Source organism: Bombus bifarius, unplaced genomic scaffold (assembly GCF_011952205.1).
Source record: "Bombus bifarius isolate JDL3187 unplaced genomic scaffold, Bbif_JDL3187 scf7180000008161, whole genome shotgun sequence".
NCBI lineage: Eukaryota > Metazoa > Arthropoda > Insecta > Hymenoptera > Apidae > Bombus > Bombus bifarius.
The window spans coordinates 593,097-618,836 of NW_022884483.1; the positions used below are offsets into that span (position 1 = coordinate 593,097).

Below are 25,740 nucleotides of genomic sequence, written 5' to 3' on the forward strand. Positions count from 1 at the left end.
CCTACTCAATCCTCGTTCGCAAACATCCTTCCGGATATACATACATATGTACATACATATATGAATATGTGCTGTATAACCAGCTATTACGAGTTCTGCTGTGAAACAAGTATCGACAACTTGAGAAAATAAAATGCACAGTCAAGTAGATACATCGAAATGTTCATATTGTAAGATCCTCATAATTGACTGATACGTGATCATCAAACAAATAGACCGTTTCTGTATTGGATTGGCAACTAAATGATTGTGGATTTTGTCATTAGGTGGTATTGACAAAATCCCCAATCACTTAGTTGCCAACCCAATAATACGTATTATGACCATTTTAATTCATTACTGTCTATCCATTTCTCCTGTTATTGTATCGATTCTAAGGATTAAATTAGTTATCTATTACAGATATTCCTGGAGTAATTTCCGAAGAAACTATGGTCTAGATATTTAGAAGAAACGTAAATGAGCATGGAAAATGAACTTTGGCTAGTCACATAGATTTATGGTGAAATTTATCTATCATCGTTTTAGCCATCTACAAGACATAAGCTTCTCCATCGGGAAAGATTTAAGTCAACATTCATTCTTATCATCTACCAAATTACCCTCGAATCATTAACACAGTAATGTAGCTTAAAATTCCTCATTCAACGATTAAAATCATCGCGATCGAAAATTTACAAATGTGTCTTGATTAATTCTGATACACCTGTCGAATCTTTACGTGCCAATCTCATTGTCAGTTTCAGCAGACTGAAAGACATAAAAATAGTTTAAGAAATTCTTGAGAAGCTTTGGGAGATCGATACAAAAATTTATTCATATTTCCTGTAAATTTAAGGAATCTTTTAGTAATAGGAAAACGTGATTGACCAGGAGAAATAGCCAATACGCGAATTAAAGAAATTATGAAACTTTAGAGATATGTAGCTACATATCGCGCAATTTTGCCTTCGTTGTCCAAATTCACTCTAATGGCGGTGAAATTGAAAAGCCGGCTATTTTCCGGTTTTACGTGCTAACTCGCGAATGATAAAAGATATCTATAAAAATTCTTAGACAGAAGTTACTTCTTTCGATCAAGGACTATCATTTGGTAAAAAATTAACCAACGTTATAGCGGCTTCTAACGCAAAATCGCAAAATGGCTGAGAATTATCGGTGACCAATTTCACCCCCCTCCCCTCCACATTTGCAGTGAAATTTGCGCAGCAAAGTAAATTGCATAATTCTTCCCTATACGACCCTAAAAAGTTTCATAATTTCTTGAATTTCCCAGTTGAAGATCTTCCCTCGTGAGTTAAAAAAATGATTCGAAGAACGCAGCAAGATCTCATCGTGAGAAGATTCGATGTTTCCCTGGGTCTTCGCTAAACAACCGAAGGATAAATTCGTCCCGCAGGAAACACCATCGGGATAAAGGGTGGGGGCAGGAGATCTCGGGTATCGAGATCGGCTTTGAGAATAGATTTACGGTGCGAGAGAGATAGTTCGCGCAAACTCGAGGCGCGGAGTTCTCGAGGTTCGTCCGTGTGACGAAGAGCGGTCTCGGGCTCGATTCTGAGGATTACCTCGGGTCTGGCTAGCCCTTTCGAGCATCGGTAACGGGTTAGGATTACAGAGGAGCTCGGGGTTAAGCCTCGTCCATACGTTTGATTTTTCCGTCTCTTGTTTCCTTCTCGAAAAATCTTCTCGCAGTAGGAGTTTATTTGGAAACCGTTCGATTATCTGATTTCGGTGCAACCTCCTTCTCTGCGTGTTTGAACATCAGATTACTTGATAAAGGTGATAAAAAGAGGTAAAGAGTCGGTGATAATAAATTTGCCCTCCTAAAATGAAGTTCCCAGTTCGTAGATTCCGTACTATTTCTTGGAAAGAAGTTAAACTGGCGGAAAATTGTCGCCGAAGATGTAAATTATTCGTTTTGATCGATTGTTCTCGATGTTTTAACAGTACGCCACGACCGTGGATAAAAATAAGCGAACAGACAGCGGAAGTAGCTATCAATGAAGTTGAATTTTTAAACTAGCAATATCGTCGTACATCTAAGTTCTATCTGTTATGTCCTTACACTATAGAATATCCATTACGTGGTAAATAATTGAAATTGATATTTTTATCATCGCGCAAACAAGTCGTGTTCCCTCTACCTGTCCGCTTATTCCTGTCCACGACGGTATACGCTACTAGTTTTTTCCAACTCCTACCTTGTGCCAACACGAAGCGTAGAACGTCGGTAGGGAAGGAAAGGGAGAAAACAAAAAGAAAATAAAAAAGATAAAAAAAGCCAGGGGGACAGGTCGTTTCGGGCGATCGAAACGGTGGCTGCAGGGACATTTGTCAAGTTGCTGGCGGGCAAGGATGCCCTCACGGTCGCAGGGCCACCATCGGTACACGTAGTTCGCGCGTGCTCGTACACAGGCGCTTTTCAACAGGGTTTCTCTTCCCCGTTTGAAATATGGCAGTCGCTGGACAAAGCGACCCTCTCCCAAGGGAGCCGCTGATAACCCTCGAAAGTGAATGTAGTCTGGCGCGGGGGCTACGCGCAAAACACCGTTTCTAGAAACCCGTGGGGTACCAGTCGACCAAGGAACCACCGTGATACATATATCCTCGTGGCTTCTATACGTTCCTATACTTTATGCACGTAATACATTCGAAGGAACGTGTCGCGATTTCTCACCGGCTACCACCTGGACCTCGCTCGCTATCTTTTGCGCTCGTTTCGTCCCACGGGAGAATACCTTTGTCGATGCCGGATCGACGACACGCGGATACACAACGTTAAGTGATAACGGCTATCAGTGCCAGCGGTGATAGCGAAGCGAGAGCGCGATGATCTTTGCGTTACTCTCGCGATAAGATTTTAAATCTTCGTAAATCCACTGCTTTTAGTTTGGAAAATGTCAACTGATCGAAATATTTTATATCAGAGTGGACGCGTTATTAGCTATGAGAGTTTGTTGGAATATAATTGGATATAACGACGTGAAATTTTAGGCTAGTGGAGTATTGTAAAGTCGACTCACGATCGGTACGAATGAAAATATATCTTGTTGAACTTCGTGTTGTTATTAGATTTACTGGGGAACGATGCAGTTACTAGTAAAGATTATATGGTAACAAAAAATTACCGGGAAATGAATAATTCGCGAGGCATGAATAATTCTTGGTACAAAGCGAGGTTCAAAACGCCAGTGACTTTTGTGTAGGAAAATTTACATACGTATTATTGAAATATCAAGAATTATGAAAGGAAATAAATTTGTTCCTTTTCAGAAAGAATACAGGTGTCTTTGTTGGAGGAATGTAGATCGATGAAATGAGTAAATCCTTGCAGTAAGCTACGTGTCTCTGACAAAAAGAAAGTCTTTGATATTGGAATCCTGGATGAATCCGCTGTATCAAGGATCGTTTTATTTCATCCCAAGAGACAGATATTCGTAATTTTATTCGTCGACCCTTATTATACGTTCAAGCTCTTCTATTCACGTTCTTTTCACATTTAATTTAAAGAATACCTTTCATATGATTTTATTAAGCATTATCGAGCACTTACACGCGCCGAATAATTACATAAATCAAATAATCCTAAGTTGAATAATTCTAGTTTCTACATTTTATTCACAATTGCAAATAATACCAATCGAACTCACATTTGCAAGTTAATATATTCTATTCAAATCCAGCTGGATATTTTTCTATTCAAAAATTATTCTCCACGATCCTTCCTTACGATCTTTTCATTCATCACTTAGACAATCGCGTTTTTAAAAACCGCTCTTTGCTATAAATGATTCCACTGAGCATCGTCAAACGCTCAAAATTTAGGAAAAACGTTAAACAAATTTAACATTTAAATTTAATTACGTAACACTCGAATCAAACGTGAAATTCCCAATTCCAAGTAACATCAATCGATTTCCAACTAATATGTTCAGCTTTCCCATTCTCCCCACAAATCCCTCTTTGTCCCTACGCATATCACTGATGTCCTTCTTTCTTCGAATCTGTGATTCAAAGAATTACACTTTTCAAATTATTCTTGACTAATAGATAATAGATCCCACTAAGCACTGTTACACATGCATTAGGTTGTCCGGAAAGTGTCCTTCTTTCGCAAACGTGTTTTTTACAACAGTGCACCTTCGTACAAACGTGAAACCAAGTCTGTGAAATGTCGCGGTGTTTATCTCAACAGAACATCGTACGTAATTGGACAAAATAATATAAAACAAAAAACGTTGTGCGTCTATTATTTCCTCATAAAACGAAAGAAACTTTTCGAACAACCTAACACGCAAAGAACTTCGATAAAATTGAGATAACCGTAAAGTCAAATTCGCAAATCCACGTAACTAACGCCGATCGATTTCCAATTAACATTTCGATGTCTGCTATTCTTCTCGCAAATCATCTCGCTGAACACCTAGCGGCCATTTCAATTTCAAGAAGCTAAAGGAAGATAAAGGGGCTGCAGAGTTAAAAAATAAATAGACGAAAAAAAAGAAGCGGAGGGGAAACGTGGAAAAGTTCGGTCAGATTTTCGTCGTCGGTTCGGTTAGCGAGAGTTAATCCGAGATTACTGCGACTAATTGTCCATAAGCCGATATCGGAGTTTACCGGTTTTCCAGCGCGTTGAAACAGCGCGAAAGACGCCGGAAATGAGGAGGTTGGAAAAAAGGGGAGACTGGAAAGAGTTTGCGAACTCTACGAGGGACGATTGAATCGTCGAAGGTCTCTCGTCTAATGATTCGCGTCCGATTTCTGGAAAATAATTTTCTCGCGTCTGAAGAGCTCGTTGTCGCTCCCCCAGGAAGGTTCCTACTCTCCTGTCGAGGGTAGCCACCAGTATTCAAGCCTTCTTCCTGTGCGATCTCTCTCTCTCTCTCTCTTTCTCTCTCTCTGTCTCTCTTTCTCTATCTATCTCTTTCGATCCGTGAAGCAATCGATAGCTTCGCCGTGAAATTGAGCCTCGTCGAAAAATGAGCAGACCGTCTCGTTCTCTTCCTCCCTTTTTCATTTCGTTTCCTGGTTCGGTTTCGTTGCTTAAAAATTAACCGAGCAGATGCCCGGGGATTGGAATAATTCTTGAGAGACGGATGTTGGGAATTCTGTAGGGTGCCAGCGATATTTGCTGATGTGATGCCGATCGTTAGTATACGTCTCGGTAGGTTTCCTTTACGAGGCAAGAAAAAATTGGATTTTGGATCTCGTAATTAATTTTTGTCATATATGATTAATTAAATTTGTAGATGGAAGATTTTACAACTATAGAGGAGAATATACGTTGTGAAATATTTGCAGGCTTAACTCTTTGCAGTGTGAATAATATTTGATATCGGATGTAGCCAGTGATTCATATTAAACCATATTCGACGTAGGTACTTATGATATAAATAATAATTTCACAGGATTTTCACATTTTCGTAAACAATTATATTTTCATATATTTGTATCGATGATATCGATATATTTCTGCAAAATTAATTTTCAACAAAGTAATATGTGGACTTTTCTTTGAGATTGCAGAGGGAGATGAAGACGTCAAGGACTCGGTTTTCTATCGTTCTAGGTGCTAGAAAAATCGAAAGAAATTTTCAAATAGTTATTTATCAATACTCCATTATACAATATAATCAAGTAGTTAATATTCTATTCTAATATTTGGAACTTTTTCCGTTAAATATAAGAAACTCCGTTGGTCTCATTATTATTTTATTGGTTGGATTGTGTGGAAATATTTCCAATCGATTCTTTTAATCAAAATTTCAATGCTAGATTCTGGATAATAGTTTTACAATGCTCCGTTTCTCATTCAACATTTTCTTCTCTAACTCGCATTATAGTTCGTATAATTTTTCTTCACTCCGAGCGCAAGAATCGCTCGAATGCACGCAAAAGGGAGAGTCGAGTGGTTTTCTTCGCCACTTACGAGCCAGGAAAAAGTGGTCTCTCGATAGATCTGTGACTCTTTTATCTGACTAGTCGAATTTTTCTAAATCCTAGAACCCGCAAGCGAACGTATCCTCGTTTTCGAAGCCTGTGAACGCCGATTGTCGATAGCGGAAATTTCTATCTAAATGGCGAGACTTAGAAGACAGATTAGATTGAGACAGACTAATTCTAGCGTGGATTGAAAGAGTTCCAAACATATTAAAACGGTTCTATAATAAAATAATTAAAGTTTCGAATTATTTAACAACCAAGATTCCTGTTATTCTCTGAAATAATCACAGAAAAATTAAAAGCAATCGAAAGCGTAAAGGCAGAAACAGTCAAACTAGAAGAAACAACGAAAATGACAACGAAGCAGTACGTAAAAAAAGAAGAGGTAAAGAAAATCAAAAGAGACGACAGCAAACATCAGCAACATACTTAACCAGAGGAACACATGGTACAGAATTTCTTACGGCGCGTTAAAAATTAACAACGGATAGTCTGGAGACCGTTGGAAAGGAGATAGCCAACAGCTGCAGGGACGCCCGTCGATGTCACCGACGATTTTCCAGCAATCCAGCCAGTAAACTCCTCGAGTTTTCACCACTCGTCTCTCACTCCCTTCTCATCCTCTCGTCTCTGTTTACCCTACAGTCGCCAATTCGCTCTCGAACGTCGTAAATCTTGCAACGAATCGCCTTTTCTCGTTTTTCATTCTCACTCTGTCCCTTTGTGCTTTTTCCACGTTCTTTCACATTCGTACCGTCTTCACGAAAAATAAAGAGAAAACTGGTGAAAAAAAGGAGCAGGAGAGGGAATAAAATTAGTGAAAATGCCTGGACAGTCCATAGATGATATCGAGTGCGTGATTCTTAGGATAAATGTTCCAATGGCTGTTCAGTTTTACAGCATCATCCACGGTGAAATTTCTTTTTCAAAAAGACCAAATAAAAAATTGAAATTGAAATTCTCCGGAGAACCTGATCTCTGCTAATAATTTTGTTCATCGACTGTTCTGTTAAATAAATGTTCTGCCGAAGATTCGATCCATTCTGTGCCTTGTTTAATCTGATTATTATCTATGGTGTTTCTGGTCGTTTGGGAATGCGACGAAGTTTGGTTTAATCGGTTGGTTAGAGAGAGTAAAGAGTTGATTCAGCGCAGTAAGAGTGCAACAGGTCCGTGTAGTGGAACTTGCGTAAGCGGCGAGCCAATTGTTTTATGACTTTTATTCTACGACCTTACTTCCGAAGAAACATCAGCAAAATCATTCTTTCGATAGTGAGAGGGCTAATTGGCTGTTGATTAAATCGTAGCTTAATCTATTGCTTCTTAACTTATGACATTTTACTGTACTCGTAATTATTATTTTATCTTTTCACTATGTTGAATGCCTTCTTAGTAGACGATATTTTTATGTTAGAGATACAGTTCATCAAATAGACACCCGACATTTTCCCAAGGGTAAATTACCGGGGAAATGCTGTGGGATGGTTGGAGGGTTAAAAAAAAAGAAGAAAAAGAAAAAGGTTACTCTATGGGATGTAAAAGAATGTGGTACAAAGAAAAAGCGTGATTTTACGTTTGTGAAGTAGAATACAATAATTGTGTTACACGCGATGACACTTAAAATGTAAAATCTCTAGTAAATGTGACAACTTGCTCGAATCTCCTTTATGCCACAATATGAGCAAGTAAATGCTCAATTACTCGCTGAAAAATATTCCCCCAAAAATAAACCACTTATTTTACAAAAAATCTGTCTAAAGAAATAAATTGAAATTAATATAAAACAAATATTAAATCCAAATGAAAGTAAATAAAAATGAATATAATCGAAATGTAAATTTGGATGTAAACTGTTTATAAATCAAATTTAATATAAAACAAAATTTAAATCAAACATTTCTATCACCAAGGTCCGCAATCAGAGTCCAGGATTCCGAAAAGCAACATCCAAGGGAATTTGAAAATTACCCTAACAGCGATGGCAATGGCCGATCTATGCAGCGTCCGGAATATACTTTTTGCCGACAAGGCTGACGTGACTGGAAACTGGAGGAACGATTACTTTATGCCGTCGACAAGCGCCGTGGCGATACGTTCAGAAAGCAGATTACGATAACCCGAGTGCCGAGATATCTCTCTCTCTCTCTCTCTCTCCCCCCCCCTTTCCCCTCTTTCTCTCGGTATTTCGTGAAACGTCGTTCGCAACGAGGATGACGCGATACAACGACCAACATCAAGAGAAGGACACCGATATAGAATGGGCAAAGCATCCGGAGACGAGAGTGACCCGAAAAGACAGCAGTTGAATTCGCAAGCGAGGCGTATTCGAGTCTGAAACCGGCCGAGAATCGAAATCGGTCGAGTAGCCTCGCTGTTGGCTGTTACTTGAGCATTTTTGATAAGTCGCTGAATCAGCGATCCATCACTCAGCTTCGAGAATATTAATTCGATCATGACACCTTGTTATTGAGAATTTGTTCAATTCTCCGTAGATTTCTGCCAGTTCTCTTAGATTTGATTGTTCTAGGACTCTAAAATTGAACTTTGGAACATTCATCCGTAAGATAAAGAATTTTTAATTAGAATGTGGAGCCTTGTTATTGGAAGCGTTGAAATTGATGCTTGAAAGATTCATTTCTAAGATAGCGAATGTTAATTTGATCATGAACCTTCAGTTTGGAGGGTTTGTTGAACATCGTCAGGATTTTTCATAATTTTTATAGGCACTCACAGAATTTTTCTGGTTACAGTTGGCTATCGTCAACTGTTATTATTATTACTGATATTCATTGACAATATAAACAATATTTTATATTTTATTAAGCAAAAAGCCGTGTGATAGTATATGAAACAAAGACTACGATAAAACATATTGTATTGCGTTATTTTTATTAACATTTGTATTAATATTGCACTACAATATCTTTAATCGTATTCTTTTCATACCGATCTTATGCCAAATAAAGTATATAAAATTTATAGTCAAGATTTTTTATATTGTCAATGAATATGTACTGATTATAAGTAATGATAACAATAGTTAATAATAGCTGAATGTAACCATAAAGAATTTTTGCCCTTGATAATGGTTATCGGTAACCAAAATAAAATTCGGGTTATCGATAGTGGCTACTGGCAACCAAAAAAGATTCGGGCCATATATATTATAACTAAAATTGAATTTCCGTCATCGATAATGGTTACTGATAACCAAAAGGAATTATAATCGGGATCATAACAATTAAAAGTTAATATTTTGTAATTATTTTATTTTTTGAGAAATTTCTTCTGGATTTACTAATGACTGAGTTCTACATAAATAGAAGTAAATTTTTATTCAATAATCTGTTCGCAATTAAATATCTAAAACAAAATATTACTTTGGATCTCCGGTTATATTCAAATTTCATTGAATTGAATTGGGTTTTTGTTAACTTGTAATCTATGTGTCTCTTCTGAAAGACAATACAAATTAATTGCTGTTTATTATCGTAGTAAAAAGTAACTAGTAACAGATTAAAATCAACTATTTGACGTTTGAGTTACAGGAATGAAATATTAAATCACATTTGGTATCCTAAAATTTGTATCTTGTCACGGATTTTGAGTTTTGTGTAAATAGCTTATGCAGTTGAATTTATTTCTGATCCGCTTGGAAAATATCAGTTGAATGAACGAATCAAGCAATCATGTACAAATAAAATTTCCCTTGCTCGTTCATTTCGCTAAGTTCCGTGTACTCTGATGGTTAGCTACTCGTTATGTCCTTGCCTCTGAAGATTTCCTTCGTAACTACTGCTTCAAGCACTGACGTTTAATCCTTGCACGTACATATCCTCGCACAATACATAAATCAACCGAATTTTCCTTGAATTCCCTCGACCACCCCAACGTTTCTTTAAAGTGTGTCGCATTTGCTCTTACTCTTGTCCTGAAATTTCCAGTATTTCCCAGTGTTATTAGGTACTAATATTCCGATATACTGTCGGAATGAGCAATAGATGGATTAGGTTGATAGAATATGATTAGGTAGAATATGCAAATGCTGGTAACGAGGCGTATTCTCTTGGGTATAAAAATTATACGATTCGAAGAAAGCAGAGTGTGACGTAGACGTTGTTATATGATTACATCTAATTTCTAACATAATTTATGTAACAAAATACCAATTTTTCCCAAATATATGATTTATTAAAGAACATAAGAATGATGGAAATATTTACGAAATAATATGGACCACCACGTTACACGTTATTTCTTCAATTTTGTACAATAAATATTATCTGATCGAACGATATTTTCTATCATATTTTTCCCCAATAATTCGTCACGCTTCAATCATCTCCTGATTGTATAAATGATTGTATAAATTTTGTTGTGTTATTTTTTACTCTATTGTATATTTTTTGGTGTGTTATATAGATTTATAATATATTGCATATTGTATTGTATTTATTATTAATATTGTATAGATTTGAGTTCAAAGATTTTTGGGAGTTGTGTAGGCGATTGAAAGAAGAAGGCACGTGTCTAGAAACTAAATGGAATCGCGTCGCGGCATTTTCTCCGAGCGTGATTCGATTCGTAGGTGGATTATACGTAAAGTAACACTTGATATGTGGAGCAATGAAACAGTTAGAAACTGCGTCGCAGCAATTCAGTTCGAGGAAGAAGCCTCCGGATGACGTTTCCACACGATAAATTAATTCAATCGTCCATCCTACGCGTCACTCTCTTGCTGCAACTTCCGCTTCGCCTTCTTCACATGGCTCCCTTTCTATATGTATTTTCATCCTTTATCTTCGTGGAATTTATCTCTTTCGGTTCCGGATTCTTCTTCCAGTGTCTCTATCGTATCTTGCATTCTTTGTATTTTTGTGTATTGTCACAATTACGTAATGTTAAAAGCTTGAAATCAGATTCTTGCGCTTTGTCTTATAACGTAGCAATGATTTTCAATCTTTTTCATCGCTCAGTACACATACACTGCACGAGGAAACGTAACTCAAGATTAATCCGCAAAATTTGTACTGCAAATATACAATATCGTTGCGTTATAGTATTTCTCATCAATCAAGTTTTTTTTCAATAAAAAAGCATTTACATTTCAAGTTATTAAACTGTATGCTACGAATATCGAATATTACTGTAACGATATTCTCAATCTGTCAAGTGCGACTCGTGATAATGACATGTCGATAATTTGTATCTTTATCGTTTGCAAGAGATTCGATCTTTAAATAAACAACACTCTGTATTATTAATAATACGATATCGATAATACGTACAAACCTCCATACATCGTTCATATGCGCAGTTATTTGTCTAATTACAAATATGTATTAATTAATTGAAGCAGGAAACGAACTCTCGCAATCGACTCAGCACACGCAAAATTAAGAGTAGAATTAGAAATTCAGATTCAAACCCTTTTTCTCTTCAATTAACGAGAATACAGAAAATGAACATTTTGCGAGAAACTCGACGAACGAACGGCCAAATTAGAAATTATAATTTCTCTCTCTCTCTCTCTCTCTCTCTCTCTTTCTTCCATAAAGTCAGGTCGATCCTCTGACCAAACTTACCGATCGGACAAATACCTGAACCTCCAGAGAAGACCGAAAGAAGCGTTTATCCCTGGGTCGGGGAGGAAGCAGGAAACGGAAACATCGTACAAAGAAATTCTCCAAACTAGAAATAGGAAGCCCCGGCCCGGAAACGCCTTAAGAGAAGCGCGGGCCAAGTAACCAGAATAGCGTACCAACAAAGTTGCCCGAATAAATCTAAACTTGCCGCAGAACCTGCCTCCCTAGAATCTTTCCAACAAAAGACTTTTTCATGAAATGCAGATCGTCGCCGTCGTTCCGCTTATTCCCGGCAAATTTCGAGCGGACCGGGCTGATTCATCGAGTCGTTTGGATCCGGCAAAGTGCCCGGATAATACCCGTTATGTTATTTCTTTGTGACGGTACATCCATAAGTTGGCAATTTCTAGAGACGCGAGAAGAAGAAAAAGCAAAGTCGCGTGAAGGGAAGTCCATTAACATTATGCTTGTGCTATTACTTGTCGTTATTCGGTTCCACGTATGCTACAGTTAATTTTACAATTCAGATTTAGATTTTCGGCGGGCTTCTTGCAATTTCCCATTTGGTTCAATTTTTTGAATAGGATTTTGTACAGCTTCAAAGACTGCGAGTGCCAACAAATGATTGTTTAATTTATTACGAGAGTTAATCGAACGTAAACCGGACTTGGTTCATTAAACTTTACATTTCAATAAAATGTTTCCAAAAAAAAAAAAAAAAAGGAACGATTGTGTTATTCTTCTTTGTTATTTTCCATTTTTCTCTATATACTTTCGTCAGCGGATTGCGTAATTTTTTTATCCCAGTTTCATAGAAAGTACAGGGTTGGGTCAGAAGTCAATTGCACGCTATTTGCTCTGCTTCCTCGTTGCTGTTGAAACGTTGTCCTCTTTAAGTGATCGTGATTTCGCGAAACTTTAATTTCTGCCGGATGATGGAAACCACATTTCGTAATCTGTGTAAAATTTCTGTGGCTTTTGTGTCTCCAATGGTTACAAACTTAGTAATCAAGCGTTGTGCAATGGAAGATGGTAAAAGTTTCTTTAAATTCTTATAAAATTCTTTCTACAGTTGCGTGTGTCCCTTGAAGTAGTTCAACCTTGTCCTTTTTTATATAATCGTAAATAAGGTAGATATTTAGATAATCTCATTTGACTGAGACATCTTGCATAGTTTAGGGTTATAGGTTCCTTGAGAAAGGAAGAATAAAAAGTGAATATAGAAGAAAGTTGCGTCGAAAAAAGTCGATTAAGAGCGGAGTACTGGAAGGAGGAGGATGGGATTGAATATTTCGGGACGCAGTATTTCGATGGCAGAACATTCGGCAGCCGATATTCTGGTGTTGTCCAATGCGGATTCATTGGTATTCCGGACTCTTAGGAAACTTTGCGATAATTCGATGTCTCGACGGCTGCTGCGAGCAGCAACAGCAGCGTGGACTCCGTCATCATCGTCGGACCAAAGCGATCTACGTGACTTTTTCACTCGTCCTATCTCCCTCGTTCTTCAGAGGATCATTTAGCATTTCTGTCTCTCCCGCTCTCTGGATAGCTGCACCATCTTCGGGTCTTTTGATCCTTCTTTTCTCCGTTCTACGATCAGGTCTGGTTTGTGTACCCATTTTGAGTTTCTTCTTTCTCGTTTTACTTCAGTCTATTACTTTTTATATTTTCATTTTATTTTACTTTATTTTATTCTGTTTTGTCTCACTTTTTTTTTTATTTTGCTTTGCTTTGCGGTTGGTCTGATTTTAGCGGGATTCTTTAAGATTCTGTAGATTTCAAATATTTAAAGGATTCTCCGATCTCTAAATTCATTTACAGTTTCATATTATTTCCTCACATTTTTCTGCCATCGTCTAAATTCATGTAATTTCACGCTAGCGACAATCAGCTACAACTTGTAACAAAGTATAACAGATACCGAAGACTACGAACGTGTCAAAGTAATAAGTGTGAGAAACGAGATAAAAAGACATATATGTACAATATTGTAAACGAATAATTACAATGTAACAGTTAATTATAGTAATAATAATTGGAACGGGCGTTAGGAGGATGGAAAAAGTTCATTTTCACCGAGTAATGAATTAATACATTCCCTGATTAAATTAAGCTTTCCATTATGAAATAATCATCGTGATGGTTACGAAATTAAAAAGAGGGACGAGAGACGTACACGCTGTTCTAGAATTTTTCGTTCAAACTTTGTTACACGATATTTGAAATCGCGAATCTCAGATGATTATACAATTAGTATAATGAAATTCATTATTATCTATTATTATACTACTCTTTATGATAAGCGAACTTATTTCAATAACTCATATTATTTTTTTTTTTTCAAAAGTTCAACAATTATCAAAAAATAGATTACATGGCGTTAATTATCGAGGGCCTCGTATGTTCGATATCGCATAATACGTATTTGTATTGTTTCCCACGTAAAATTATTATACCCTAGAAAATTAATTTTTCACGTGTCTCGTTTATCCAATTAAAAAATGCTCTTCTATTCAAATAAGTCGTAAACACGGTAGATTACTTAGTTCTCATAAAACGAGATCATAATTTCAAACTCTTTGAAAAATACTGCTTTTACTGTTTCTCCTTGCCCAGCCATTTTAACTCCCTTCTTATTTACCCTGTTTCCATCATCCTTATATTCCTTTGCTTTTAACTCCGCTGTATTCCCTTCTGCGTTAAATCACCAGCCAGTCCCAACCGCTTTTATCGTTCCATATTTCAGTAACTGTTCCTCCATCCCTGCTCCGCGGATTCATCACGCCGCCAGAAGCGATCGCAATTTGTCAGCGCGATATCGTCGATGCGTACTCCTTACTGCGTCCTACATTCCATATTTCTCCATCTCGATATACCCCTTCCAATGCAACCTAATTCCATCGTTCGTGCAACGTGTCAACTTCATCGTTGCATCGCTTTTACTTACGACGTCGTAGATCGTAATCGATCAATTACATCGAATCGATCGTATCGGTGTACGGTGACGCGCACCGATCTATAAACGAAATTTAATAGCCCAATGATATAAAAAAATAATGGCTTACCCGGTTTATAGATTCTTTACGACTGATTTCCGATGAATTTATGTAATTTCAAGGGTGGTTTAGAAGCCTTCAAGATTCAGAGAAGAAGATTCAGCGAAATTAGACAAGAAGTTTACAACATTCTCAGGAGTAAAATATTTTTAGGAAGTACTTCCGTCGTTGCACGGAGACTCATAATGATCCATAAACGAAATTTTGTAGCGCAGTAATATGAAAAATAAAGACCTGCTAGTTTATAGATCTTTTACGTTTATTTTATGGATGCATTTAAGAGTAGTTTCACGGGCGATATATCTTTAAAATCGTTAAAAATGTTTCGGAATTTAATTATTCTTTTTACGTTCTCGAAGTTAATTATTCCTAACGAAAAGAAATATTATTGCTGTTCTTATTATTGAAATTTGTTGCTAAAATAATGTAGACACGGATAAGTATAGATCGAAATGATGAATTTGCTATTCCATGGTCTGGTTTCAACATTCCAAAATTTATCAGTAGTTCTTAGTAGTTAGCTAGTAGTTATCGGTAATTCTTAAATATTTCAGCTATTTAAAGTCCTCAGCCAATAAATCTTGACCCTCAATCGCATTTTACATCGCCTTCCTCCTATCTTTCCTCTCTTTATCTTTCTTGAAAACATTCTAGTAGTCTCCAAAGCGTTGATACACCACTAGAACCCTTCCAAATGGAATTTTCAAGCGGAATTCGCCTGGTTCTTGACAAATTCTTTTTCGCGACACGAGTCGAAGCACAGTGTTGAAATTATCGGGTGTAAATTGAATCGCGCGTAATTTAATCTCCACCGTTTCCGGCCCCGGCGTCGTCGTTGACGTTCGAGCGCCTTTGGCGAAGCCAACACAGTAAAACGTTGAAAATACTAAATACGTTAAATCCACGTGATACGTGATTTTGTGATGCTCGGAACTCTCGCGAATTATATTCTGAGGACTCTCGATGTCTGGACTTTAAGAACTTTGAACTTTGTAAAATATTAGACCTATTAGGAATTTTGTACAATTCTCATGAACTATTAGAATTTAGAACCGTGTAATAACTCTATTATATTATTTTTATTATATCTAGTGTTAGCGGATAGATGCCTTCAAGAACTGTATGGTAGCATCAACGATTTTGTTTGCTTGCTTCATGAATATGAATATGAAGAAGAAGCAAAATTTTTCAACAAAAGCGTGATAATTTCTCTCGTTTCGTTAATCCACGTTCCAGTAATCGGCTTTGATCGAGAATGTTCCGACAAATTCTTCTTATATTTCGTTATCATCGCGATAGCGAAGGTCGCGACGGTGATTTTACAGTTGAAATTCATCTTCTCAGGAGTTTTCGTTGCCAAATGATCGTTGTTAATGGCAACTGCGATCTTTGCTCCGGTTTTATCGAGGTCAGTGATAGCGGCGAAATATAATTAGCCGAGTTGTTTCGCGGGTCGTGGAACTTTGGTTGTAACGAAATTAGACCAGAGGAATCGCCGGAGATTCAGATGCTGTTGGTAACTCGTTGGTTAAGTGGAAACCGTAGTACAACGTGATTCCCTCTCATGGTATGTTAGAATCTGGTGGAAAACGCGATGTTCCGTCGTGAAAACTGGACGATGTTATACGTCCATATGTAGATTTATGTAGAGTAGCTGTTCTAAGTGGAAATGTTGGCATATCTTACAAGTAGACAGAGAACATTAGTGTTGATTCATATTTTTCAAAATATTAATATCTTGAATAGAAGTATGTTAGTAACACTGATAACTGGAATAAAAGTATGTCTTATCTTGTAAACGTTGGACGCTTTGTATTTTTCTATTGATATTTGATATATTTCTACGTTTTCTTCATAGTTGTAGAATTTCACATATTCGTTTATAAATGAACTGCGAAGAATTTATTTATTTATTGACGACAGAAATCATAGTAAAAACCGGACGAGAGAGAATCATACGTGTATGAGATATAATGTATAGAATAAGACAGTGAGAGTGGACAAACAGGAAAAAGACAAATATTTAATGCCAGGTGCGAGCTTGCAAGCATAGAACGTGGAAAGTGTCGATAAAATTGTGTAATGTAGAAAAATATTGTAATATTAATATTTTGCACGAAAATGTATTATTTTTACTTTTAACATTAGAACGTATATCGAGACGAATTTAACACTGTGCAACGTTAAATCAGTCTATTCTATGAATGGTCGATTTATGAAGTAAGAATAAATCATAAAAATCATAAAAAGCAAGGCAGTTTGTTCGATACATGAATCATACCAGATTTTCATCTAAACGAATAATTCTCTTTTCGTTTTCAAATAATAATTTACATATTACCTATATTACCAATTAACAAAAGTATATCCTACATGTTTTATTTCTGTTAAAAAAAAACTCTTAAAACACCAATCTCATATTACACACGAATTTAGAAATTATCAACTACCTTTTAATTAATTGTTGCTTACCAAAACCACTACTGTCGCATATTTTCCACATTCACCGTTGAAAATGAACTAAAAATAGAATTATCCTGTCTATCACAGCCAACTACTCGAGTAATGGAATAACCGATTTAACCATTGCTTTGCCATAAAATATACTGTGTGTTTCGAATATTACAGCACGATTCTCTTGTACAGGAAAAATCTGGCAATTCAGTTTTTTACGAGAAAGTAAATATCCGCTAACGCAGAACAAAATCGTATAAAACCGTAAATGGAACAAAGTGGTTCTCTTTTCTACCGAACCAGTAGGATGTTTGGTAAACATTAACCGACAAAATTATACCTGTTGACAGTAAAATACTCGGCGCTTTTACCAACGTGGTCCGCGTCATTTATCTCGATAATAACTAAACGGAATAACGAGGTTACGAGAACGTTGCTGTAACTTTGATTGTAAAAGTGTATCGTGTAAATTTATTGGGTGTCGTTTGATTCGTAACGCGATATCGTTACTACGTGTAATAAAGGCGATAGAACAATGAGGTCGTGTACAAAGTACCACAACGAAGCAATTTAATAACGCGATGGTTGTACCATGGTTGCATTTCGTTCGCCGCGAAACGTTCGTAAGTGAAATTTCACGAGCTCGTTCGCCGTTGTAAGAGTTGGAAAAACGAAGAGCAAAGACTTGTTAACTGAATAGCGTTCTACGGTTGCATTTTATTTTCCACGAAACTTTTGTAAGCCGAACCATCTTCGAATTTCCTCAACTTGATCACAATCGCGCAAGTTTGCAAAAGAAACAAAAATTCGTCGACGATACTTTGTAGGAAAAAAATTCCATCGAGTGGCGAACGCTCAGTTTTCACCAAGTTCGTTAATTAAGAACACCGATTCGTTTATACGGAATCGAGTTTCATGACACAGGGAACGAAAGAAAAATAGAGAGAGAATGATAGGAGAAGAGGGAATTCTGCGAATGAAGCGGTTCATTTATTCTCAGTCGAGTTGCACGAATTTCCCATCGAACGAATCAAAGCTCTGCAGTAATTGTATATAATACAATTATCGACGAAATCTCGAGCTTTGATAAAGTCGAACGCCAATGATTTTTTCCATTCACTCCCCTCTCGATAATCGGATCATTCGCGACAAGAGGATTCATTTGTTTTTACACTGTGTACGATCGGTCGATTTTCCAGCTCGATCTTGTCCCATTTCACCGTGCGAATTTTTCGGGGCTGTAATTCGATTGCTGGCGATACTTCCAAAACAGAATGACACGAGCGAGCGTTTTTCAATGAAAAATGTCGAATTTTGAATCTAAATTCAATAGCGCGAACCGATCGTCTCGTTTCGTAGCCTGTTACACCGTGTAAACTGATATTTGTAAAACGAAGGAGAATTATTTAATAATGTAGAATCGAATTTCACGTCATGGCCAAGAATTCGATAGCCGCGTATTCCCAACTTGTAATTTAATGTTTCGACATGAATTTGTCGGTCAACCGTCGAACGCGGCCAGCCTTTAATATTAAAAGTTGGTAAATATTCCTCGAACTGTCGGCAAACGGGTTTAATATCGAATTTTTTGAATATTACAACTCGAACAGGTTTCATGCGACGAATCAATCAATAGCGTTAAGCATTAAAACCTTTACACGTATCTCACTGGAAATATAAATCTAAGAATACTTCTGCTCGAATAAAGACTATATATTTAATTTCTTCAGCAACATTAACACATGAGTCTGTTTTAAAAGATAAAAATCACCGTGATTTCATTTATCTGTCTAATTCCTTAATTAATCTAACTCCTTAATTAATTGAAAACTAAACGAAGTCGAATTACAAGTTTTTCTTTAAAAATAGCCAAGTGTCCGCATACTTTCTTGCACATTCTTCGTCGATTTTTCAACACACCCCATAATCGATGTTTCCCTCCCTCGACGCTTTGACATTTCACGAGAAGATTCCTGAAACTTTGTTATTTCGAAAGTTTTAACGCTCGCCATTCTTCCTTCCACGACGACTATTCTTTTCTTTCTCCTCTTTTTCCTTCATTCGCTTTTTTTTCCTCGTTCGTAGACAGTGTCACTAGCCCGACGATAATACGTACAGCGGCATTCTTTGTCGAACAGGGAGGATCGTATGTTTGCCGACTTTTCCAGGTCGAATCGCGAATATCCAGTGGAACTTCCGGCAGCGTAGAAACTCATTTTCCGCATCGACGGCCGGCAAAATTGTCGCGATTTGCTTGCTGGAAAACGGCCCGTAAAAATCTATGGCCGGTGCTATTTTCCCTCTACGTTTGGTCGCCCCTTCGTGTGCCGATTCGAGAAATGTTTTAGAACCGAGTGGTCGATCGTACTTCTTGCCGGATACCATTTTTAATCGTGAATTATGAACAAGACAACGGCCGATCTGTCTCGTTTTACCAAGGAAAGAAAATGCCTAACTATACACTGGATAGATGTTGTTTAAATGTTTCGTAGTGATAAGAAAAATGAAAGAACAAAAGAAGAATAGATGCCTGGTCCAGTAATATCCATAAGCGTAGGTGAAATTTCTAAGGTAATTTGTGATATTAATGAGTGGAAAAAATACTAAATGTTATTTAAGCGTTTTGTAGAAGCGTGAAATATCAGAGAAGAGAATAAATATCGTTTAATTCTTTTTAGCATGGCAATATATATTATTTATTTATTGCTATTATTTATTGCTGTTAATGATTTAGCTTAGAGCACTAAATTATTTGAGCTGTCCAGAGTTGATAGATGAATGTTGCACGTGTCTGTTTGGTAATATTTAGCGATACAATTTATCGATTAATGTTTTCTCTTCCGTGTGTCAAAGCAAATATGTTTGGATTTCGTTTCTACGGTGCACTGCAAAATAATTTTCCAACTGTGGGAAATTCAAATGTACACTTTTACCGTATTTAATCTCTATTTAGAGCTCAATCTTCTCTATCATCTTGATAAATAAATACGAATTTGTGTAAACACTCTCGGTTTAACAATAGAATTTTAGTACGCTTGATCATAAACTTTTGTTTGGTGTCCAAACTATTCCACGCATCTACCTTCTCACCCTTTGTCAAATAAGTGAAACAGTATAGTAAAGAAATTGCTACAACAGAAATCGTAAGAGGGAGCGAGGAACAACGATAACGAGAACAGTGTTCCATGTAACATGGACAAGAAGGTAAAAAATACAGAATTTTAGAAATAGGTTTTGGGAGATAGCGTGCGTTGCTTGGAATGGTCACAATGCTCCAGGTGCATAATAACAGTGCCGTACGATAATCAATCGATGCAAATTTCTGAATTGCACGGCGCATGGACGAAATGAATATCGGAGACCACCCGGCTTTGCATATCGATTCGATCCGACTGGGAACTCATCAAACGAAGATCGGTCGAGGAGAAGATGAAAAACCTCGGAGAACAATTGATAAAAGAGAAGGAAGATGGGGGTTGGAGGTGGGTTGAAGCTAACGCGGGATGGCCGAAGAAATGGGGAAGAACGGGATAATAAATTGGCCGTGTGAAATGTGCCGGTTCAGCGTTTTATAAGTTTCCAATGGGGAATAGAGAAGCCCTTCGGGCCACCCTTCGCGAGAAGGATCGTCCTTGATACGCGCTCCGCTCCTTCAACAGAGGTAATTTTCAAGTAATGCCTCTTCTTTGACTTTGCCGACATGTGTCGCTCATCTGCTACCTTCCAACTGGGCGATATTTCAAAAGGGTCATGTGATATTAGCTTGTTAACTTTTTTTGAAGATTTTCTGGTAAATTGTATAGTCTCGTTGCATCGGTGGCTTGTCTACATCGGCTCACGAAAGTATTTGAACTTTTATGCTTTTATGTATACGTGCATCGTGCGTGTCATATAAAACATTTTGAAATTTCCTAGCGTAATGAGTCACCGTAATGGAGAAATATAACAAGACACGGCTGTTATGATTATATTGGTAAAATTTGAAACCTCAAGTCTGGAAATGTATACACAGATTACAAGATATTTGTCACACGTATGTATCTTAGTAAAGAATTAGCGTATAGCACGAGTTGCTATTTTAATTATATAATAAATGTTAAATATGGTCCTAAAAATATTAAGGTCTATTAACCTAATAAATAATTGAACTGTTTATGTAGGTATTTCCCTGATCTCTGCGGGATAGACAGGGTGTCCCAGCTTTTCCCGCAAAACTTTGCCAGCATATTCTATACAAAGATAAGAGAAAGATATTACATAAACGTGGGCTCTGAAATGTTTCATTGAAAAGTTATAACAAAAATACGAAATGACTGGTTTCTTGCTCGACACCATATAGCAATAAATTGTCGAATCACAATATGATTCCATTTCAAAATATTAAATACGTAGGATTGGTATCTACGGAGAATAGAGAGCTTTTCCATAATTCTGGCAAATACGTCACAAATCTTTTACATTAACACCTGACGCGTATTAATTTATATTTGATAAATTAATACTTCCGCGGTTCCCCGCGAGTAAAAATCCATTGACGTGATATCTGATGATCTTGGAGGCCAAGGAATTGCTGACCTATTCATCGTTCAGGGTAATGATAATCTAACTATTGCCAGACTGATTGACCAGATCAGCGAACTCATAAAGTAATCATTAGGGTTTGTGTAAACATATCAAACAGATATTGGCAATGTGTTCTAATGCAGTGCCAACGAGACACCAGTTCATAATTCTTTAATGTCGCATTTGCTTATGTAAAATTTTTTTTTCTTAATTTTACTTACAGAATATGCTGGTAAGGATTTGCGAGAAGAAGCTGGGACATCCTGTTGCATATTTGTATTAAATGTCTCGAAATTTCTCTGCATGCTTTCAAATTAAACTTAGAACGTAGTATTACGCGACAAACAACATTGTTGAAGCTGAACAGAAAGCATAACATCGTTCAACTTGAACAATTAGAATCAATGAAATTCCGAAGTTACCAACGAACAGAGAACAAAACGTTAGCATCTATATACTAGGTTGCGCCCGATTCCCGCGAGAATGAAACAAAAGTGAACTTGTCTGTTCGGATTTAAGTGGACACTGCCTCGAACGTTCCGCTGGCACAGACCATCCGCTTTGATCCGATTTGTTTTGTCGTTAACTGTGCGTTTGTTGCAGGACAGAGCATTGAAATTCTATTAGTTGGAAATACTTTCAGTTGGGTCTTTTAAATCGAATGATCGAACGTTTCATCGTTCTCTCTTTACTCGGACCATTCATCGCGATAATGCTAACAATTCCACTTTCGTATTTCCAAAATTCGCGTGGTTATATCACGTTTTGATCGCTTTATCCGATGTTAAATGGCATTCATCCGATAAACACCGATGATAAACTCTTCTTCTTTTTCTCTTTTCAGATTTATCGCCAGCGTTCGTTCGATTCTCGCCGTTTAATTTCGGTGAGTATTTAAATCAAGCCCGAAAATAACAGAAATATTAGTTTCATCTCGAAATCATACAGATTTATGCAAAGCTGTGTATGACTCGATGACATTGTCCAGATTAGTTGAATAATGTGAATTCAGGTGGATTCAAATAAGGTATAAAAGAGAGCACAAAATTTTAATTATAGCATGCAACACATTTATTTACACGCGCATAAATTAATCAGAAACAGATTCAAATTAATTGGAAATTGTTCGTGCGCAAGGACCACCTGTGTCGAAGCTCGTGTGTATCATAATCGATCAGTAGAATGAATAAACTTTCCTATCGTTAGCGAGAAACAAAAGTATCAAACTAAAAAAAATATAACGAGCTAGTCTTTGTTAATATTATCAATAAATTCGTATTACTAACAAAACTCTTATTATTGAAACTATTATGTTGTATTCGTACACTTTCTCCTGAAAATATTATCAGTATCATTCACGTTCTTGGAAACTTGTTCGTTCGCGAACTCTATCTTATTTGAATCATTCTAACCGATTTAACGTGGGTCACCGATGACCACGGTGCCAGTCAGCGTGTTAAAATGATTCGAATTCAAACAGCTGAAAGACAGATAATTGGAACGATCGGGACGAGGGTTTATCCGCGTCAATAACAAGTAAAGAGCACGACTTCTGGCGTGACAGAAATCGATTGGGTGTAACTCGCGGTTCTTGTTCCGCGGACCAGAAATTCCCCGGAAATGATTGTTCCTCGTGTATGTTCCGCCAGTCAGCCACGAGATTTATCGCGCATTTTCGTGCCTCGATCCCGAAATCTACCAACGAACCGGTCGCAAGCTTCTGGCGTGAGACCTCTCGTCGATGCAGTTCCGTGCGTCGCCGCTGCGATTCGATAGACTCGAACGATAAAGTCTAAAGCTCGCTTCGAATAATTCATACGCGGTTTCGAACCGCGAGAACTTCCTTTACCACCGATGTATAAGAAACTCTTTCGTTTTCGTGGCACGAACTTTGCTCGTTTCGTCTATTTCTTTTTTCTTTTCTCTTTTCTGCCTTGCTATTTCCCTCAGTTCCTTCCAAAATACCGCTACTGCACTTTGCACCCGTAAACGGTGCATCGCTTATTTTAAAAATGCGTCAATTTATTTAACAATTAACCATGCTGCGTTCTTTCGGTTATTTTCGATCCAGTTAAGTTTCTTTAAAGCTAAGCAATATCTTCGCGCTGTTTGGATAAAATACGAGAGGAGTGTCATTGGTGTGGATGATTCGTCATTTCAATTGGAAATTGAGACGAAGCGGACAAAAACGTTGTGAGCTTGTTTTTAGAAACGTTTGTCTTCTGGAACGGTAAAGAATAGATTCAGCGGTATTTTTCACGCGACTTAGCAATCCGCAGGATTTCTAAACTTTGCCCAATATCCTTCCTTTTAGTGTCTCGCGTGATTTATCGCCGATACAAGCATCGATGAAAATGGATATTCCGGAGCCAATAAAATCAACTCTGATCCAAAGTAACACTAGATAATGCCACTTTTTTAAAGTCTATGTTCGTGAACTCTGGTATTATTCATTCTCGTGTCAAGCATGATATACGAGGTATTTTTATTATTAAATTCATCCTGAGACCACCTTATCACGATAAACCAAGGAACAAGGAAGACAAGCAAGAAGAAGAAGAAGAAGAAGAAAAAGCAAGAGTGTAAAAGCGGAGAAAAAACTCGCGAAAAGTGTGCTTAAACGTATCAGATTAAGAGTCTAACTGTAAAAAAGTTTCCTAAGAACGTAGCTGGTGGCACGTAAAGGAAATAAAACTGGCGCTCTGTTTCTGAAGTGGCCGATGAATTCTTGGCTTCTGTCGAAGGGTGCAGGTTACGACACATTTCTGTCTCGGCGTTTTATTATTTATTAGCGAGAGAGAAGCGAAGACGAGGGTCAAATCTCGTCGAAAATATCCAACGGGGTTGAAGAGCACTGCAGTAAACGCAAAGGGTGCGCGCTCCCTCCTTTTCCTTTCCTCCTTTCTTTCTTTATTCTTCGCTCTTCTTTCTCGTTTTCGCTCCTCCCTAACCAACGCTACATTATCTTTCCTTCGTCCCTCTACCGCCCTTTATCCAACCTCGCATTGTGCGTGTCCCATTGTGTCGAGTCCGCAAGGGTGGGATCCCTCCTTTCTTCGTCCTTTCTCCCTTCTTCCGGCTCTTTTCTCTTTTTCTCATTCTATTTTTTCATGACTCTTCGTTTTTCCGTCTTTCATTTTGCACGTTTTTTCTTTTAGCTTGTTACGATCACATTTTTTCTCTTCTTTCGTTTTCTTCCGAGATCGCCCTTTGTGCAACAGCTTTCTGGTTGTCTTAGCTTGTCTTTGTACCCAGTTTCCGTTTATTTATCTTTCTACGCGAGGTTTTTCCAATTTTCTGCTCTTTTTTCTGGCAGGTTTTTCTTCACTCGTCTTCAGTCCATGAAGTTTTTCGCAGTTTTATCCGATTGCAAAGCGTTCCTTTTCCCGGTTTTCTCGCGTCAACCGTATTTCGTTAATTAGTCGTGTTTTTATAGAATTTCATTTTACTTCTCGCGGCTAACTCTGTTCACGCTTTATCTCTTTACGTTTGTGTTTCTTTTTTCCCTACGTTCTTACATTCTTTCCTATGTTCTTTCCTTACGTTCAAGATTTCGTTGTCGTCTTTTCTATTTCTTCTCGCATCTCCCTCCACTCATATTTTACATTACAACGTATCCAGCCTACACCAATGTTTGCTCTTTTCTTTCTTTCTCTCTCCGGTGTTTTGCTTGTTCCCATCCATTTTTCACTCCGCAGGATCTCTTCTTTGGAGCTTTTCTTCTTCTTTCTTTCGTCTTTGTCTTTTTATTTCTCGTTATTCCATAGTTTGTTCATTGTTCAGCAGCATTTATCTTTCCCTGTTTTCCTTTTTGCTCTACGTCTTTCACACTTTCGATGTTCGGTATTTCGCTATCTCTTACTGCATTCTTTTTTTCGCGTGATATATTCAGTCCTCTTCGTTCGTCATATATTTTTCGTCATTTCCTATTTTACGATCTTTCGCAATCCTTCGGTATCCCTTTCTATGTGCCAAGAAACTGCTATTATCGTCTATCTCCTCTAACATTGCTCGTTAATTTCTGAAAACCACTCTCTACTATATCTTCTCCTATCAAAATACAAAACCATCGCAAACCCTTTAAATCCCCTAGAACCAGCAAGAACCGCGATTTCGATTTGTATTCTCTAGCA

The 25,740-nt window shown here is 37.4% G+C and overlaps 1 protein-coding gene across 2 annotated transcripts in view; it reads left to right on the forward strand.

The window, feature by feature from the left end:
• LOC117208713 (prolyl 4-hydroxylase subunit alpha-1) overlaps positions 1-25,740 on the forward strand; it is a 225,314-nt gene that overhangs the window by 73,287 nt on the left and 126,287 nt on the right. For both annotated transcript variants that reach the window (XM_033450001.1, XM_033450002.1), the window contains one exon: positions 22,452-22,493. The gene's annotated coding sequence lies outside the window, so the exon portion shown is untranslated. The remainder of the gene's footprint in view (positions 1-22,451; positions 22,494-25,740) is intronic.